Source organism: Callithrix jacchus, chromosome 10 (assembly GCF_049354715.1).
Source record: "Callithrix jacchus isolate 240 chromosome 10, calJac240_pri, whole genome shotgun sequence".
Taxonomy (NCBI): Eukaryota; Metazoa; Chordata; class Mammalia; order Primates; family Cebidae; genus Callithrix; species Callithrix jacchus.
In genome coordinates this window covers 84,711,954-84,732,720 of record NC_133511.1, presented here as the reverse complement: position 1 = coordinate 84,732,720, position 20,767 = coordinate 84,711,954, and the positions used below count along the sequence as shown (strand labels likewise).

Below are 20,767 nucleotides of genomic sequence, written 5' to 3'. Positions count from 1 at the left end.
GTGTTTCTGCTCACTTGTCATAGCCGCATGCTCCCCTGTGCACATGCATGTACCCACGCACAGTCACCCGGGCACGTGGCCTGCCTGTCTCACACAGCCCTGCAGGGGCAGACGCACACCTCCACATTCGCACACGTGCACACCTGCACACCTTCCTCTTGCACACTCACCTCTCAGCTCCATCCCTCCACCCTGCAGCTTCCACTCCGCCTGCTTCCTGGAGATGTGCTTGCTCTCTCGTTCCCTCTTTAGGTGACTTTCTCTCTCTCCCGCACTGTACCCCTTCACACACACTCTCGAAAATGACTAGGCAGATTCCTCCCCTTCCTCTCCATTCTCCGTCCTCTTCCCAGACTCGCAGTCATACACAGCTCCCAGGTACTGTAGGGGCACTGAGTGTCTACCCCACTGTCTTCCCCCCGCCCCCCGTGCACATGCACACACAGGTATTTTTCTTCTCCCTCATGCACACACCCTTTTTCATGTGGTCACCCTCCTTTTCTCTTTCACTCTTCCTTTCTTGCTCACCTCATTTGCTCACAGTCACCCAAACACATTGGTACATTCAAACTCACACTCTCCCTTCTTCTATGTGTGGGTGTTCGTATTTGCAGGAAACCAGGCAGGCAGCACTGCTGAAGCTGGGGCCTCCACTCCTTCCCCCAACCAGCACCAGTACAGGCCCAGCCCAGTGTAATCCTAGCTCCCAGCAGCTGCCTCAGAGGTACAGGGTAGAGGAAAGAGGTAGATAAAGCAGCAGTAGGTGCCAGTGGGGGCCAGTACATGAAATACAGCAATGTCATTAGGCGTTGCTCTCAGCATCTTTATCATGCAGACTCGTGGGCAGGCCTGCAGGGATGGAGGTCAGACTACCAATAAGTCCACTCACCGTTTACCACTCCTGCTCTGTCCTGTTCCCCAAGGGCTTTCACTTGCATGCACGTGGGCACATCTGTCTGTATGTTCAATCTTGGTCCACACTCTACCTAATAGCTTCTCCTTGGCCACCTCTTAAACCTGAAGATGTGTAAGCAGGAGACAGTGTCTACCCTCAAAGGGATGTACCTGGGCAAGAGACCCATGCAGGCTTCAAGCCATTTGGGCAGGGAATCCTGAAGTCCTAGTAGCTAGATGGAGTATAGCCTGGGAAGGGGGCTTGGACACCAGCTGGTGAGACACTCCAGGTGAGATATCTCCTGAGCCCTATGGACTTCTCTTCTTCTGGGGAGTGGCATGGCCAGAAGGGATGGCACACAGGGCCCAGGTCTAAGGACATTGCTTCTCTTGGGAACAAAGTACTCCTGGAGCCTTCCTGTAGACATGAGCCTTCCTGGAGCTGTGACAATCCCTACCACCCTGAGATTTCAGTGTGTCATGATTAGCTGGCTTGATGCAGAATCGTGAGTATGCTGAAGGTCTGAGTAGGCCATTGCACTTTTGGTAGGAACAACTGGCCACTTGGGCTGGTGGTTCTGAGGACCACTCTCCACCCTAAATCCTGATGTCTTGCAGCCTGTCCCAACCCAGCCCTAGACGCTCTGCTGTGTATCACTGTGGGTATTAAGTGGACCCTCCTCTGAGGCCAAGGATAAGGTCTAGGTCTCAGCAAGAGGCCACTGCCCATCCCGAGTGCCACTCTTTAAAGTAAAGGAGCTAAAGGCCTGAATCAAGGAAAGCTTTGTCCCTAATCCTGCAGCACCTGTCTCTGACCACTGGGAAGGAATAAGTCATAGCTTTCACAGCCTTCCTACCATGCCACAGATGAGGTCTTGCACCAGGAGCCAACAAGGCCAGTTGAAAAGGCAGTCTGGGCCAGGCCTGGTGGCTCACACCTGTAATCCCAGCATTTTGGGAGGCCTAGGCAGGCAGATCACGAGGTCAGGAGTTCAAGACCAGCCTGGCCAACATGGTGAAACCCTGTCTCTACTGAAAATACAAAAAATTAGCTGGCCGTGCTGCCATGTGCCTGTAATCCCAGCTACTCAGGATGCTGAAGCAGGAAAATTGCTTGAACCCAGGAGGCAGAGGTTGCAGTGAGCTGAGATCGCACCACTGCACTCAGCCTGGGCAATAGATTAAGACTCGGTCTCAAGAAAGAAAAAAAAATGCAGCCTGATTCTTTTATCCACTCAAATTTGCTGAGCACCTCCTCCATGCTGCATGCTTGCCAGGCTCTGGTGATACAGTGACAAGCAAGACGGACATGGTCCCTGCTCCTAGGGTGCCATGGAAGAGTGCAGCCATTTTTTTTAAGGAAGAAAATTTTTATTTACTATACTCACAAGTATGATTAAGTGTTCTTGTTTGCTCTGGTAGGTTAAAATATCAAGTATTAGTTCCCACAGAACTGTTTTTAACATCGAATCCTCTTCGAAGGACAAAAGGGGGAAAAAACTCATTAAATGCTGAACACCACCACTTCAAGTACCATTTTTGTCGTTGGGTGAATGTACATAAGACTAAACCATGATCCAACAATAGTTTCCATTTGGTTTCACTAGTATCACTCAAAGAACTTGACACAGACTAATGCTTTAACAGCTTTCTTATCTGAGACAGATTTAATTCTAAGAACATATGCCTTCACAATGTACAAAGATTTGTTAGCCCTTGCTTGGTGGGTCAGGGGAGATTTCCTGAAAAAAGTGGCCTAGAACATGAATAGGGTCTCGGTTCATGTCCTCAGGAGCCTGCTGTGTAGAGCATTTTAAGAAGCAGGTTTAAGCCTTGTCCCTGATGGGCTTGCCCCTGTTCTCACAGAGCCCCGCAGACTGGTGCTTAATACTGGTTCAGGCTGGTCTGTGAGAGGTACGGGAGCCCAGATGGACAAATCTCAAGAAGATGGAGCTGGCTGTAGTAGTACTGCTGAGATGTCACTGGTACCTGCCAACACTCAGTAGTAGAGGTTCTGTTGATTTTTATTTCTTTCTTAAGTGAGAACTGTTTCTATCCTGGTGAAGGAAAATAGAGGATCATTCTCCATTCCATACTACCTAAGGGAGGGATAACATCGCTTGCATTAGTTATATTTTGCTACATAACAAATTACCCCAAAAACTCTGCAACTTAACAACATTTCTTATTCCCCACAGTTTCTAAGTCAGGAATCCAGGAATGACTTCGCCACATGGCTCTGGCCTGATCTCCCACAACATCTCAAGGTGGTGACCAGGGCTACAATAATCCCAAACTCGACTGTGGCTGAAGAATCCACTTCTAAACTCACTCACAGGTGATTGGCAGGCTCCAGTTCCTTGCACTGTCTTGGTGCTGTTTTCATTCAAGACTTTACATACATTTAGAGATATTGATTGTGATTGATGGTACAATGAGTTTTTCACTTGAGTCTTCAGAATAGATAAAGTAAAACGAAACACCATTTGGATGTGCTAAGAACACTAATGGGGCAGTATTCTGTAATGATGCCATTGTATTGAAAAGTACCAACCCAGGTGCCCACTGATCAGCAATAGTAGAGGCTCACTATTCTTAGACACCAGGATGGAGTCCATCTATCTAGGCCTTGGGGTGCTATGGCCAGGCAGACCTGGGTTCAAATCCCAGCTCACCTGTTGACCAGAATTATGACCTGAGGTAAATTATCTAACTGCTGTGAGTTCCACATTCCTCACTCTAAAATGAGGGTGGTAATATGATGAGATCTTCACAGAGATTTTGTGAGGATTAAATGAGTTCATGGACATAAAGTGCTTATTACACAGTGCTCTATAAGTGGTAGCTAATAGTGACAGTGATGATTGTTCCAGGATACCGAATTTGAACAGAAAAACCTTTGCATCTTTGTGTTCCTGTGCTTGGAGCTTGGGCGTCAGGTCCGGGCCCATCCCGCAGCAGTGGAGTGGGGAGTGTAGCCAGCGGTCCTTTCTTGACTCCCCACCACAGGTCTGGGCCCTCACTGAACCAGCACGCCACAGGCAGGAGCGTTTTCTGTTGGCATAGTCAAGGGGCCAGGGTTGGTGAGGAGAGTGATCCTCCATTTTCCTTCACCAGGATAGAAACAGTTCTCACATTCTAGGGAGTTGTCTGGATGTGTGATGACACTAAAAAGAGTCTTTGCAACTGAAGGAAGGAATGTGTCTGGTCCAGTCCCCTGAATCTTCAAAGGCTGTTGCCAAAGCCCTTTCAGACAAATGGGCATCCATCGGACTCCTAAGATATGCAGTGACAGATGCCACTCTCTTTCTCTTTGGTCTAGCTCAGTAACAGATCATGCCAGCTCTCAGGAAGTTCTTTATATCTGAAAAAAAAAATTCATCCTTCCATTTAAGCTCATTTCTTCTTTTCAGATCTCGGCTTCTGTTTTGGTGTGCTGCTACCTGGCTATCTCAAAACTTAGTGGCTTGAAGCAACAACCATTTTACGTGCTCATGACTTGGAGAGTCACGCAGGGCTTAGCTGGGTGGCTCTTCCATTCCATGTGGCATCAGCTGAGGTCGCTCATTCAGCTGTATACATCTCATTCTGTGCTGGGATAGAACATACAAGAAAGCGGCCGGGTGCAGTGGCTCATGCTTATAATCCCAGCACTGTGTGAGGCCAAGGCAGGCAGATCGCTTGAGGTCAGGAGTTCGAGACCAGCCTTACTAATATGGTGAAACCCCGTCTCTACTAAATACAAAAAATTAGCCAGGCATGGTGGCACATTCCTGTAGTTCCAGCTACTTGGGAGGCTGAGGCAGGAGAATCACTTGAACCCAGGAGGCAGAGGTTGCAATGAGCCAAGATTGTGCCATTGCACTCCAGCCTGGGCAACAAGAGTGGCAAAACTCCACCTCAAAAAAAAAAAAAAAAAAAAAAAGAATGTCTGAGAAAGCTTTTCTTATACCTCAGCACCCCTACTGTGGGCTTCCTCACAGCATGATGGTCTCATGGTAGTTGGACTTCTTATGTGGCAGCTGATTACCAAGAAGAAGCACTCTAAGAGCGGCAAAAACAGAAGCTTCAGATCTCTTAAGGCCCAGCTCCAGAAGTCACACTGTGTCACTTCACTACATTTTCTTGATCAAAGCCAGTCACAGGGGCAGCCTGGATTCAAGGGATGGGAAGTAAATGGCACCTCTTGACAGGAGGAGTGCAGAGACTCTGTGGTCCTCCTTCACCCACTAGCACATCCTCTTTCTAAGCTAGTGAAAACATGCCTCCTCATACTGGCTTCTTCCTCTCCTAAAGCTTCCTGCCCTTGGCCTTCATCCCATGTCCCATTCTTTTCCCCAACATTCCACTCTTTGAGCTACTCACCCTTTGTGTCTGAAATCTTTGGTTCTTTTGCTCTTCTCCCTGCCACTTCAAAGAACACAGCTGTGTGCAGTCCCACCCCTAACATTTGTAAGGCTATGTGTGTTATGTCTAGATAGTCAGCTGTTAGGAAGCAAGCCGATAAGCTTTGAAAGGAAGTATGTTGCCCTTCTACCTCGACAAACATTCATTTGTAGGGAGTTTGAAAGCCAGGTTCAAGTGGAGAATTCTGAGTTCTGCACCAAAATATGGGATCTAGGAAAAGCCCATCTCCAGCCCACCCTGGCTCTGTCCAGCACCACAAGGACACTCATGAGCATTTGTGTGGATGGGATGCGTACCCCGGCCCACACATCCGAGCTCCAACACACCTTCCACAAACAGTCACCTTAGCCAGTTCTAGGAATATACACGGCACAGAGTCCTCTCATAAAGCAGTCAGAAAAGAGGGCCACCGGGCCCAGGAATCAGGCTAAGGACTGTTTGACCAGGGAACCTGCGATATTGAACATGTGATCTTAGAGAGAGAATGTCCCTTTGGCTCCATGGACTCCTCACCTCTGAGGAGGAGCATACCTGCTGGAGGACTGGAGTAGGGCCCTCCAAAGTGTGAGCCCAGGATGAGGGACATTTTCCTGGGTGTAAGCACAGTGCTGAGTGTGTCTGCTGTTATACTGGGCATTGCCTTTCACTGATGGGCTTGGACAAGCCCTGGACTGCTCCATTCCTCACATGAGGATCTCCACTGTGAAATGAGAAAAGCAATTTTTTCATGGTAGTTGTAAGAATTCAGTGAGACAATGGATGTAAATGGGGGGTTTGTAAACCATCAAGTATTATTCACAGCTCATTTTTATGGTTTCTTGTTGTTGGATTCAGAAGCCCTGAACGTGAATGAATTTAGACTCTGCCCTTTTTCAGCTTGGATCTTGCATGAATTACTTTACATCTCTAAACTTTGGAAACTCACACACACACATATGAAAATGATGTGTGGGACAGGTGGGGATATTTATTAGGACCTTGGTGCTGTTTCTTTTCAATTCCAAGTGGTTAAAACCTGAAGGATGGGCTGGGTGTAGTGGCTCACACCTGTAATCCCAGCATTTTGGGAGGCTGAGGTGGGTGGGTCACATGAGGTCAGGAGTTCAAGATCAGCCTGGCCAACATGGTGAAATTGCATCTGTACTGAAAATACAAAAACTAGCCAGGCATGGTGGCATGTGCTGGTAATCCCAGCTACTCAGGAGGCTGAGGTACAAAAATCGCTTGAACCCAGGAGGCAGAAGTTGTGGTTAGCAGAGATCACATCACTGCACTCCAGCCTGTGTGATGGAGTGAGAATCTGTCTTAAAAAAGAAAAAAAAAAACACCTGAAGGATGTAAGGGACCAGGGAGAGTCATCAGCAAAGGGGGAACTAGGCTGTCCAAACCAGACATAAGCCAGATGTCAGCTGGGGTAATGTTGCCTTTTAAAATACAGATGAGAAGCCTGCCAAGAATTCCCCATTGCACGCTATTTTCCTGAACAAAACAAGGCTTTGCATAGAGTATCCCTCTTCTGAGGACCAGTCACTAGCCTGCCCCCTCTCAGCCCTATTGGGGCTGTGGCTGATGTGACTATTAGATATTGAAAAAGATCATCTTAGGCCAGGCATGGTGGCTCAAGCCTGTAATCCCAGCACTTTGGGAGGTCGAGGTGGGCAGATCACCTGAAGTTGGGAGATCAAGACCAGCCTGACCGACATAGAGAAACCTTATCTCTACTAAAATGCAAAATTAGTGAGGTGTGGCAGTGCACGCCTGTAATCTCAGAACCTGGGAGACAGAGGTTGTGGTGAGCCAAGATGACACCACTGCACTCCAGCCTGGGCAACAAGAGCAAAACTCCATCTCAAAAAAAAAAAATGGAAAAGAAAAAGAAAAAGATCATCTTTTTTCCCACACCCCTGTTGAACATCACTTAGCTTGAGACAAACCCCTTATTAATCACAAACAAGACCATTTGGAATTCTGCGTTTGTCCTCTACTCAGCCCAGTGCCACCCTCTGCCAGCCCAAGTAGCCGCCCAGTGGGTCCTGGCATCTGGCAGCAGGGCAATCCCTTGGCCATACCCAGCCTCTTAGGCCTGTCTCTCCTCAATGGGAATAGAGCCTGCTATGAAAGTCCATATCACCTGAGAGAGGGATAAAACCACTTGCATTAGTTATATTTTGCTACATAACAAATTACCCCAAAAACTCTGCAACTTATAACAACCTTTCTTATCCCCCAAAGTTTCTAAGTCAGGAATCCGGGAATGACTTTGCCACATGGCTCTGGCCTGATCTCCCACAACATCTCAAGGTGTTGACCAGGGCTACAATAATCCCAAACTCGACTGTGGCTGAAGAATCCACTTCTGAACTCACTCACAGGTGATTGGCAGGCTCTAGTTGCTTGCAGCCTCTTGGCCAGAGGTCTCAGTGCCTCACCACACAGGCCACTCCATGGGCTGCCTCAGCAGCCACACTGCAGGGCAGCTGGTTTCCTGCAGTGAGTGATCTCAGAGAAGGCACACGAGGGAGTGAGAGAGTGCCCAAGATGGAAGTCACAATCTCTTAGGACCCAATCCTAGAAGTGCCATGCCTTCACTTCTGCGGTGTGCTGTTGGCCATGAAGATGAACCCTGGTACCATATAAGAGGGACTGCACAAGGATGTGAGGAACAGGAGGCAGAGTCCATTGAGGGCCACCTTGGAGGCCGTCTGCCATATTGCTTAAAAGTTGAATCCTTGTTATCCAAAGAGGCATAGTCTTGGGATATGCCTACTACAAAATGTTACACAGAGGAAAAATACACCCACAAAGAGAAAAATACATCAAAAGGAAGCCAGCGCCTTTCTCAGTGAGGCAAGAGTATGGATGACTCGGTTTTTCTTTATGCTTTTATTATAGGGGGAGTTCTTCATATTTTCTAAAACGATTAAGAAAAAATAATTGGCCACTCCAAAATAATCATTAATCCTTGCCAAGCTAGAGTGATAGCTGGTGAGAGAGGGGGCCCTCTGAGTTGAGTCACTACCCTCTGGGTTGATGGTTGATTGTCAGATGGAAACCTGGTGCTGACCCAACCCCAGGGATTTTAATGGGGCTGGTTATTCTGGGAGACAGCCACCAAGGCATGGAATTCCCCTCTCCCTATAGAAAGCCAAGAAAATAACTCACAGGTCATGTTGGTGAACCAGCTCAGAGGAGAGGAGATTCAAGGGTCTCCTTGACAGTCGGCTGTGCTGCAGCTCAGTCCATGAGTCTTTTTCTCCCTTTGGAAATGTTGATTCCCACACAGCTAGGGGGTGTGTGTCTGTCTGTCTCTCTCTCTCTCTCTCTCTCTCTCCACCCCTCTGTCTCTGTCTCTCTCTCTCCAGCTCTCTCCAGCTCTCCCAGGATGCAGAAAGAATGAAGGCCATAATTTCTGTTCATTCTTTCTCCCATTGGACCTTGGCTCAACTTCCAACTCAGTGGTTTGTTTTGGGTTTACTTGGAGAGGAAAAGGTGGTTCTTGAGAGTTTCTAGAGCATCGTCCATCAGACTCCTCAGTGTACAGTCCTGTTATCTCCAGTGAGCCATACAGGCTCTATCTTTAGTTTTATTCACTTATTTACTTCCTTTTATGCCCCACTGCTGTGGCTCCTCTCTCTATAGTTAACGTGTTTAATTAGTGTGTTTTGTTTCTACGTGTCCTTGCAGAATGGGTGACGTTTTTTGTGTCCATATTATTAATTGTGCCTATTGTACTGTGTTAATTCTTGTTCTTTTTACTCCACACTGTGTTTCTAAGTTCCCCCACAGTGCCATTGGTACTCTGATCCTTTGCTCCTAAGGGCTGCACCGCACTCCCCAAGATGTCCCTGAACACTTGGCCACCAGCTCCCCCAGCCACGGGCTTGAAAATTCTCTACTCCCCCTCCCCCACTACAGGTAGCGCAGGAGGGAACACTGGCTTACATGCTCCCTTGGAGACTGTGTGAGGATTTATTTGACATTTTCACCCTAGAGTGCTCAGTGACTACGTGGACTCTTCTAACCTAGCCTTACAGTCCTATAACATCACTTCTGCCACCTTCACTCCAATCAGGGCAATCAGCCAGAGAGGGGACATAGATGCCACCTATTGATAGGAGAAATGGTGAAGACTTACAGACATATTTTAAGACCACAACAGGAATTAAGTTACAGAGAGGTTAAAGAGCTTGCCTAAGTCATGTAGCTGATAAATGCATCCTAGAGCAAAACCACCAGTTTCCAGACTTTTCTGCTTCCATACTGGTTCCAACAGAGAATCTGGAAGAAGAGAAAACTAGAAGGTGTGGGTAGAGCCTGGGGAGGTAAGCAGGGGTCAGAGCATCCTGATCCTTTGTCATTAGCCATGGCAAAGGCAAGGATTTTGGTCTTTATCCTAAGAACAAAGGGAAGCCATTGAATTAAACTAAAACAAGGGGTTCAGATTTATTTTTAAGTAGCAGTGGATCTTTAGAGGTAGAAGGACCCCTAAAAGACCCCTAGCCCCACTCTTTGAATTTATAGGATACTTGGAAGCCCCCCTGAGGTAGTGAGATAGATGCCCAAGATCATACAGCCAGCTAGTGCAGGCCCCTGACACCCTGAGGACGTGGTGTGAGCCTATCAAGTTGCAAAGGCTGTCTCATGGTGGCAGCCTCTGGAGGCTTGCGATTCATCCACGCTGGTGTCCTGGGGATAGAAGAGTTCACCTCCTGTTACCTGGACTTTCCTAGACCTCTGAGGGCATTTAACAGGACCCTTCAAAGAATCCCAAGCCAGGACCCAGCCTTCCACCGCCATGGGGCCTCAAGCCTTAGGCCTTCCAGATATCCACAGGGAATCCCTGTTGAGCTTCATATGCTAGCTTAATGAGAGAGCTGAACTAGAGGCTTAAAGATGAGCATGGCAGTCCTGGTTTTGCCTCTTATTCTCTGGACCTCATCAGTTTTCTCATCTTTGAAATGAGAGGATGGAGCAAGATGCTCTCTCAAGTCCGTCCCTTCCTTTCCAAGTATTTGTGCTTAAGTCTCAGGCACTGGGGACCTCTGGTACCTCACTTCCCCAGGGCCTCTGCTGTCAGTTCTTTCAGTTCTCAGCATGGGCAGCCGATAGGAGAAGCACACCCTCAGAGTTTCATTGACCCTTTCACCCTCATACTTCTGGGCCTCCACACCAAAGAGGCTCAGAGAACTGAGCCTTTGTTTGCAGCAACAAAGCTGTTTGCAATTTCAGATAGAACCATTTTATTGTGTCATATCCAAAGAGTACTTGAGTTGTGTTTTGTTTTGAAAGCTCAATAGCGTTCTGGACTTAATTAGCTGGCAGTGACAAAGCTCCCCCATCCCCAGTCCATGCCCACTCCATCCATCGGCCTCTGTTGCCAGCCAACAGCCTCAAAGCCTCTGCCCACGTCCAGGTAGGGCACCCATTGTCCTCCTGGGGGACTCACCAGGCAGATGAAAGGGAAATCCTTACTGCTGCCTCTCCCTCATGCTGCTCTTTCCCCATCATCTCTAGATTCTGGCTACCATTTACTGAGTATTCATCATGTCCCAGGCAGCAGATTAAGCACTTTGCACATTTTAATTTATGGCATCCTCAGCATCCTGTGAAGCAACTTTATTTTGTTGTTGTTGTTGTTGTTTTTAAAATGGAGTTTTGCTCTTGTCACCCAGGCTATAGTGCAATGGCATGCTCTCTGGCTTACTGCAAACTCTGCCTCCCAGGTTCAACTGATTCTCCTGCCTAAGCCTCCAGAGTAGTTAGGACTACAGGCACGCACCACCATGCCCAGCTAATTTTTGTATTTTTAGCAGAGACGGGGTTTCACCATGTTGGCCGGGCTGGACTCGAACTCCTGACCTCACATAATCTGCCCACCTTGGCCTCCCAAAGTGCTGGGATTACAGGTGTGAGCCATCGTGCTCAGTGACTATGTGGACTCTTCTAACCTAGCCTCACAGTCCTATAACATCATTTCTGCCACCTTCACTACATCAGGGCAATCAGCCAGAGAGGGGACACAGATGCCACCTATTGATGGGGGAAATGGTGAAGAACTACAGACATATTTTAAAACCACAGCAGGAATTAAGTTATGGAGAAGTTAAAGAACTTGCCTAAGTCATGTAGCTGATAAATGTGAGCACTCATGTGTTAGTCTGGAATCTTCTTGTCTCAAATTTGATTCCCTTTCCCACCCCCATCCTGCCTGCCTGGGAAATGTAGAGATGAACAGGACTCGGGCCCTGCCTTCAGCCGGCTTACCATCTGAGATGGACTCGCTGCCAGCCCAAGCCCTTATTGTCATCTGCCTCCTCCTGTGGATTTCTTGGTCATGTTGCTCACTGATCAGCAGGACTAACAGAGTGGAGGGGCCACTGGGCCAATACACATTCCCAGAACTCCAAATCCACCATCCATTTGTGTTTGCCTTTGCTGGGAGAAGCTAGAAATTTTTCCCACCAGGAGTCCTATTTGTCAGTGTTGAGGCTGAAACGTAGAACATCTTGAAGGCAGGAGATCATCTTGGTCAAGGGCCAGGCATAGAGCAGGTGCATGGTAAGTGTTTGCCGTGTTTCAGGGGCTCTCCTCTTCAGCACTGTATACCCTCTAACACCTAGTTTGCCTGCTGCACACCTGCAAAAGGTGGCAGAAGATGGAGGGCCACCACCAGCCTCTCCCAGTGAGTACAGAGACCACAGCAGTGCCCAGTAAGTCCAGGCTCTTCCTCTCAGGCCCACAGGAGTGCTGAGGGTGTGATATTGCGATGGCAAAAGTGGCTGATTGGGCCTATTCCTTCTAGACTCTCCCACCACTCCTCCCTTCTCAGTTCCTCTAGCAGTGCCTCCTTTGATTGTGGACCTATCCAAGCAAAACTGCAAAATAGGCCTGGTAGGCGAACCTGTTCCACACATCCCCCTTGTGGATTTACAGACCCTTCTGTGGAATAAGAGAAAAATCATAGACTGTGGAGACCCACCAACCTGGGTTCAAGTCACAGTTTTGTTGCTGCCTGGCTCTGTGATCCCAGGCAAGTCACTTAACCTCTCTGTGCCTCAGTGGTTCCCCATGCAAAACATAAGCAATCATGTCAACCTGCTGCACTGCTGTGAGTATTGAACAGCATAAGACTGACAATGTGCCTGGCTCCACACTGGCAGGATAGGAGCATAAGGTGGGGCAAATACTCCCTGTGGATTCACCCCTCCATAGGGGAAAGCTGTTGGGAAATTGCCCAGGGTCACCCCTACCACTCCCACACCCCGTTCCATCCCCACAGTGAGATAGGAGCAACAATCCTATGAACAAGAAGTCAGTGTCTACTGGTGGCATTTTGGACACAGTGACAGGCCATGGAGCCCAGCACCATCACCCAGGTGGTTGAGGGTTGAGGGTGCTGGAGACTTGTTAACAGTGTTGTGGTATGGGAGGCAGAATGCCTGGTCTAGGCATAGGGAGTTAGCCTCAACTAGTGTGTGGCTGGCTAATAGCATGGGCTCTGGAAGCAGATTGCCTGGGTTCTAGTCTTAGCTTCCACCCATTTGTTAGCAGACCTTGGCCAAGTGACTTAACTTCCCTATGCCTCAGTTTCCTCATGTGTAAAATGGAGGTAAGAGCAGCGCCTACCTTCTGGGATTGTTGTGAGGATGAAATGTGTTAATACATGTAGAGCACTTGGAGCAGCACACAGCACACAGTAAGTCTTCAACATCCAGGCTCTGCCTTTGGCTGGCTGTTGACCTTGGGCAAGCCACTCCCCCTCTCTGGGCCTCTTTCTCCATCTGAGAAGTTAATGGGCTGACCCACACCCATATATCCCTCAGGGCCCACCAGGCTCTGGCAGTGAGGAGTTCAGGAAGTCCAGGCAGGTCTGAGTGTCATGTTCTTTTGAGCAGGGCTCCCTGTGACTGCTGGCCACATTGGGAAGGGAAGAAAAGCTAACTGGGACAGAGCTTCCTAATTCATGTAAACAGGAACAGGCTGAGCCAGCCTTCCATTCCAGTTCTGGTGGGCTGGCAGCCTGGGAGCTCAAAGAATGAGTCACTGACAGGAGCAGCCACAGTTCTGGAGCTCAGGAGGTGTCAGCTCCAGAACACAGAGTAGCTGCAGAGTTCAATGGTGGGATTTGGGAGATGGGTGACAGGAGAGGGGTCACAGTGTTTCCGTGTGCCCCGGGTGAAATCTGAAGGCCATTTGCCTGCATGCCATACCCAGGATCCTACAGCTTTGGCCTGCGATACTGAGCTTTGCCTTCCAGGGTGTCTTTCCCTCCCTCCATACCACATGTATACTTTAAGGCTCCATCAGCTGGGGACCAGGCACAAAATCTGCACCATCACCCACCCCCATGCAGCTGATTAAGGTTCAGGGTTCCACCCCACACCCACCCCGGACACAGGAGCTCCCTGCCTTGCTTCTGTGCCCCTTTTCTGAGAAGCGGCATGGCAAAATGGAAACATGGCTTGATGCTGGGAAGCCCTGGGTTTGAATCTCAGGTCTGCACTTACTCAGGCAAGACACTTAACCTCTCTAAGCCTTGATGTTTCTGGCCTGGAAAATCCCTTCATCCTGTGCAAGAGGTGAGCCCATGATGTTAAATCACTTGTCAGCAAGCTGCCTCTGAGTCAGGGTTTCATGCGTGGCAAAGCAGCTACCTTGCTGTGAACTATTGAAAAGCCAGCCCTTGACACAGGCAGCCAACTCTCACTGACAAAACAGGGCTGGTGATGATCATGTCTACCTCACAGGGCTGCTGAAAGAAGCAAATGCAGTTGCGTGTGCAGAAGCACTTTGGGAACTGCACAGAGCCAGCCCGGTGAGGTGGTATTATTCCCAGAACAAGGCAGTGAGTAAAGGAGAGAGCAGGAAAATGATATGAGCTGACATCATCTCTAGGAGCAGGACAGAGCCCAAAAGAACAAATGGGCCTAGGACCACAGTGGTCGGTGTACGCGGGACCTGTTTTCTCCACTGCTGTCTCCCCAGAGCCTAGCCCAGTGCTTGGCACAGTAGGCACACAGTAAATGCTTTTCTGAATCGCATGACGTTGAATCTCTGTGTTCCCAGTGCTTGACATATTATAATTGGTGCTCAATAAATGTGTATTGGACTCATGCACAAATCAACGGAGATTAAAACCAGAGTGGCAGGCTCCTAGCCCAGTTTTCCATCTTTGAAACTAACACCGCTTTCCATCACAGACACCCACTGCCCACCCCTGAGATCCGGGGTTCTTAATCTGAGGTCCATGCCTCTCCCCAAAAATTATGTGCAGAATTTAGTGTATGTTTGAAACATATCTTGCTGGATTTAAAAAGTCAGATTTCTACCCAGAAAAACATCTAAATAAACCCTGCTCTGAAAGATGTACCTCTACCAGGTGCCCAGTAAATACCCATCAGGTGGATGCATCTGGTCCCCAGGGCTTCCAGGTGAACAGTAGTTTAAAAAAATTTTTTTTTATTGTACTTCAGGTTTTGGGGTACATGTGCAGATCATGCAGGACTGTTGCCTAGGTATACTGTCTCTGAGATACACATTTAGGCCCTAGAGCCTGCAGTTTTTCCTACCACCTCCATAATGTGCAAGGCAGTTAACCTGTCTTTCACATGCAAAAGTGATGATCACACATTATCCAAGGGACCTGCCTTCTGAGTGGCTCTCTGGCTGCTAGGTGGGTCTCATAGAGCCACGAATACTCTGTCAATCTCTTGTATCCCAGCATATGCATTTAGATGTGACAGGTGAGAGTCACGACCTGAAACCTGAGAATCCTAACTAGGCTTCATGATATCAACTCAAAACTTTGATCTTTTTGAAAAAAAAAATATTTTTCTCACTACAAATACATCTGTGCATCTGTCTGTGTATGTATACACACACATATATATTTATCTATTAGAGCAAATTAAGATATGTAAATGAAATCACCTCTAATCTCACCCCAACCCAAAGAACTGGTGTTACTACCTGGCTTTAGTCTTCCCACTTACTGTGTGCCAAGCAGTCACTGCCCCATGCTGTACGATCTCTAGCTCATGTTAACCTCTAATCTCACATCAGGTATTTCCTATCTTTTTACAGACATATTTATACTTTCTTAATTTTTAATGCCAGTGAGATCATCCTGTTTTGTAACCTTGCCTTTCTTAGTCCATACCATCAAAATGTTTTCCCATGTTATCAAATATTCATCAGCAGAGTCATTTATAATGGCTGCATGATGCTTTAGTGCAGTCAAGTTCCATGCTTCTCAGACTGGGGTGCATGTACCCCTGAGGGCAAAGCCACAGGATAAATGTCACACATCCTCCTGAAGCAAGATTTGCGATTCGAAGCTTTAGGAGAGGGAAATGACACCCATTATTTTCATATCAAAATGAGTACAAATCTATTGTAATGTAGAATGTAGAACAACCATATGTCTTAAACAATGCAGGCTGAGTGCGGTGGTTGACACCTGTAATCCCAACACTTTGGGAGGCCAAGGAGGGCGAGTCATCTGAGGTCAGGAGTTTGAGACCAGCCTGGCCAACATAGTGAAACCCCATCTCTGCTAAAAACACAAAAATTGGCCAGGCTCAGTGACTCATACCTGTAGTCCCAGCTACTCAGGAGGCTGAGGCAGGAGAATTGCTTGAACCCAGGAGGCAGAAGTTGCAGTAAGCCAAGATTGCACTACTACGCTCCAGCCTGGGAAACAGAGAAAGACTCGATCTAAAAAAAAAAAATCAAAATGCAACAAAGTCCAAGATCATGTTATTCCCAAGAGGCCCATGTTCCTTCTCTGAGGTCTGCAGAAACATCTAAGAAGTGCTGAATTCTAGATCAAGTGCTTCTTTTTACAGATAAGGAAACTGACACCCAGGGAAAATAAGGTATTGCCCAAGGTCTACAATATGTGCTCTGCAGAACCAAGGCACTGAAGCCAGGAGACCCCTGGGTCTGTCCCTTTCCACCCTTCCATATGTGGCATTACCTGTCAACTGTGTGTGGGCAGAGACCTTGCCCCTTGAGAAATCAACCCTCTGCTTATCAATAGTAGGAACTCTTGCCTTCCGTGTGATAGGGAAGGTGTCTTTTAGCAGGAGCTTTTCCTTTTTCATCTTGCTCCCTGGAACTGAGCTAACCGCTCAGGTGGTCAGTAGCTATAACCGCCATGGACAAAGGTAGATGCCTTCCCATGACCCTCTTAGACTCCACTAGCACTTAGATTTATTGCTTAATGCACTGTATTATAAACATCTCTACTAGTCTGTTTTAGCCGCAAGACTGGAGCCTTCTGAAGGCAAGAATTGTGTGTGAGCATCATAATCTGCCGTTTACTGGGGACTTACTAAGTGCCGAACACTATGCTAGGTGTTTCATCTGTAGTATCTGAAACAGCTTTTCAAAGTATGTATGATTATCTCCATTTATCAGGCAAAAAAACTGAGTAAAAGAGTATCATCTGCCCATCAGCATTCACTCATTTAGTAAACAGGTATTGCAGCCTTACACACCAGGTCTTGCGCTACATACCTTAGACATCAGGATGAACAAAGCTGATACAGCTCCACCTCATGGAACTTCTTGGTGGGTAGAGGAGATGATATTCAAAAATTATTTTACAACCCATGGCAAGTGTAATGTAGCCTGGAGCCTGTCTGACTGCCCTGGATTGAACCCACCTCCACCCTTACCAGCTAGGCGACCCTGGGCAGCTCTGTTAACCTCTCTGCACCTTGTCTTCCTCTTCTGCAAAATGGGGATAATAGTAGTAGAAACTCCATAGAGGTACTGTGAAGAATAAAGAAATCAATCCACGGGCCAAGCACCATGGCTCATGCCTGTAATCCCAGCACTTTGGGAGGCCGAGGCCGGCAGATCACCTGAAGTCGGGAGTTCGAGACCAGCCTGACCAACATGGAGAAACCCCAACTCTACTAAAAATACAAAATTAGCCAGGCATGGTGGCTCATGCCTGTAATCCCATCTACTTGGGAAGCTGAGGCAGGGGAATCACTTGAACCCGGGAGGTTGAGGTTGCACTGAGCCAAGATTGCGCCATTGCACTCCAGCCTGGGCAACAAGAGTGAAACTTCATCTCAAAAAAAAAAAAAGAAAGAAAGAAATTAACCCCTGTACAGCATGCAGAGAAGGGCCCCTGCACATTCCAGGCATATTGCTGCTGGTGGTGATATGAAGGAGAGGCATGGGGTGCTTGTGTGTGTTACGGCAGGACCTACTTCAAGGGATCTACAAGATGAATAGGAGTTACCTTGGCAAAGTGTGTGGGAGGCAGGGGAGGGGAGCAGGGTGTTGGAGGGATGTTCCAGGCAGAGGGAATAGTATGTCACAGCAAAGGGGGCAGGAACTGCAAGGAGTGCAGCTGAAAGGGGCCCATCTGGGAAAAGGGGCCTGCGCTACAAATACAGCTCCAGGACCTGGGCTCCCTACACCACAGTCTTTTTCTAGGCCACGGGCTATGTTCAGTAAATGTTTGTCAAGTGAGTGAGCCACTCACTGACAAACAGCTATGTTGGGCTCACGTGTCACCCTAGTCCATTGTCCCATTACACCATGACATGTGGACAGCCCCTTCCCAGCTGTCAAACTGTACACATCCAAGTTTTTGTCCCTCTGTTCTTTTTTTTTTTTTGAAGTTTTGAGATTTTTTTCATTTGAAGGTAATCTTAATGCTATTAAATTTACAAATGCTAATTTAAATACCCAGTCCTATTTACCTAAAACACACATTACAAACACACATATATCTATTCTCTCCACATGTCAGTGCCCATTCATATTATGGTTTGGAAATGGGGAGAATAGATTCCCCTTAAACTGGAAGTCAGCAGGTGTTTCTTTACAGTTAACTTTAGCAAAATTCATACAAAATAGTAATTAACAATGATCTTCTTTACTTGTTAACTCACAAGGAAACACCTTCAAAACTGCATTTTGTTAAAGTTTCTGTACTAAAATGTAGAAAAACTGAACTACACAAATATTGAAAAGTTAAAAATTCCTTAATTTTTTATTTCTGGTACCACTACCACAATTTACAGGGCAATATACCTGATGTAATGAAAAGAAAAAGAAAAAGACAAAGCTACAACAGATAAAAGACCTCAGGAATGTACATCTAATTGACACGACATTGCATTAATCAATAGCTGCACTTTTTGCAAACTGTGGCTATGACAGTCCTGAACAAGAAGGGTTTCCTGTTTAAGCTGCAGTAACTTATCTGACTACGGATCATCACTCCTTCTGTGGCAGATTTTTACAGTTCCTCTAATGCATTTGGGATGACTGTCTCAAAGTAACCTGCAGCTTTCCTGACAGCTCCTCGCTCTCCCTCCTGCTAAGAACTGTAGCCCTTCTCTGCTGCTTTTAGAACCTTCTGCTACCATATCCACCACTTCCAACACCAGATCCATAACCACCACCACAGGGACTGCCCGAGCTTCTTCCACCAAAACTGCCCCCTTTCATGGGTCCATAATTTGATTGCTGTTGTCCACTATAATTTCCAAAATCATTATAGTTCCCACCACCACCATAGTTACCACCACCAAAATTTCCTCCTTCGTTGTAACCATCATATCCTCCACCACCGCCACCATATCCACCACCTTGGTTTCCATATCCTGGTCCACCACCACCATAGCCCCCTCTACTACTATAACCAGGGCCACCACCATAGTTGCCACCATCACCAAATCCATTATATCCACCATCACCTCCTCCATAACTACCTCTGCTGCCACCACCTCCACCACCATAACCTCCTCTTCCACCAAAGTTTCCACCACAGCCAAAATTACCTCCGCCACCTCCAAAGTTTCCTCCGCGACCCATAAAATTGCCAGATCCATCTCCACGACCTCTCTGTGATCCAGCAGACTGCATCTCTTGTTTAGAAAGGGCCTTTTTCACTTCACAATTATGCCCATTAATAGTGTGGTATTTCTGAACAACAATTTTATCAACTGTATCATGATCATCAAAAGTTACAAAAGCAAACTCTCTTTTTTCCACTCTGCCTGTCTCCCATAACTTCTATGGTTTCAATCTTGCCATACTTTTCAAAGTAGTCTCTCAAATTATACTCTTCCATATCTTCTTTAATACCACCAACAAAAATTTTCTTCACTGTTAGATGGGCACCAGGCTTTACAGAATCCTCTCTAGAAACAGCTCTCTTTGGCTCCACTACATGCCCATCAACCTTGTGTGGTCGAGCACACATTGCTGCATCCACCTCTTCAACACAAGAATAAGTCACAAAACCAAAGCCCCTGGAACGTTTGGTTTGGGGATCTCTCATTACCACACAATCTGTAAGTGTGCCCCATTTCTCAAAATGTTCTCTTAAACTATCATCTGTAGTTTCAAAGCTCAGACCACCAATAAACGGTTTTCTCAACTGCTCTGGTTCCTTTGGATCATGGCCCTCCTCCCCCCGGCGGCGACAGCGACGGCCAGAGTCAGGCTGGGGGCGACCCGGCGGCGGTTTTACCTCCATTTTGAGACCGGACTCGCCTCTTCCAACTCGAGTTCAATATCTGTCCCTCTCTTCTTGACAGTAAACTAAATCCTGTGAATTTGGGTGCAGACCTCCAATATCTGGGACTCACTGAGGTGGCTGCAGCTGGAATCCCCATGCTCTAGCCAGGGGCTCAGATCTAAGCCAAGACTCTTTAGTAGTAGAACTCTACCTTGAAATAATCTGAGCAGAAATCCAATATATGGCACAGGGACAGGCAGAGCTTCTGCCCTTGAGAAGCAGACATGGGGCCTCAGCCCTGTGCACCTGAGAAAACACGAGTGCTCTGTAAAGCACAGTTAGAAAAATAAGAGTTAAACCCAAACCCCATTTTCAGTTGGGGAAACTTAAGACCCAGAAAGGGAGTGACTCTCTGAAGGTCACACCAGCTAGGGACAGACCCAGAACTGACCCCAGTCATCTGGTATCAATTCTACTACACCAATATTTCCCTGCATTTCTCTCTAACTGCCCCCAGCGCCTCTCAGTGTGCAAGGAGCCTTGAGATGGTCTGGGGACACGTGGCTGTGGTCTTGTCAAGAGTCCAGCCTCCAGTACCAGTTAGGGCATGGCCCACAAGAAACAAAAATCCACGGGGCAGGTGTGGGTGGGTTGCTCAGGGTCACGGCCTGGTTATGCCCTGTCTTTTTTTTTTTTTTTTTTTTTTTGGTGCTGCTGCTTCTCTTTTGAATTTGAGGTGGTGGTTTTTTGTTTCCTTAAGAAATGGAAAAGAATGAAGCTGCATAAATACAACCATATTAACTCCCTGAACAACCTCCTGCCATTTTAACTCTGTTACTGGAGAAATAAAAGAGAAATAATTTGTCCACCCACACTTAGCTGTTTCTGACGAAGGTAGGTGAATATCGCTTTGCTAATCGAGGGTGACTGCTGGAAGTGGAGCCACGCTGACTGATCCCAGATTGAGAGGCA

General features: G+C 47.4%; 1 protein-coding gene and 1 pseudogene across 22 annotated transcripts in view; one reads left to right on the top strand and one right to left on the bottom strand.

The window, feature by feature from the left end:
* PTPN5 (protein tyrosine phosphatase non-receptor type 5) overlaps positions 1-20,767 on the top strand; it is a 72,249-nt gene that overhangs the window by 28,994 nt on the left and 22,488 nt on the right. For 5 of the 21 annotated variants that reach the window (XM_078340747.1, XM_078340744.1, XM_078340750.1 and 2 more), the window contains one exon: positions 3,093-3,232. The exons of the other annotated variants lie outside the window; for them this stretch is intronic. The gene's annotated coding sequence lies outside the window, so the exon portion shown is untranslated. The remainder of the gene's footprint in view (positions 1-3,092; positions 3,233-20,767) is intronic. 21 annotated transcript variants of the gene reach the window in all.
* Positions 17,926-19,854, bottom strand: LOC100411306 (heterogeneous nuclear ribonucleoprotein A3 pseudogene; annotated as a pseudogene). The gene has a single exon (XR_622077.5). The product of XR_622077.5 is annotated as a heterogeneous nuclear ribonucleoprotein A3 pseudogene (transcript).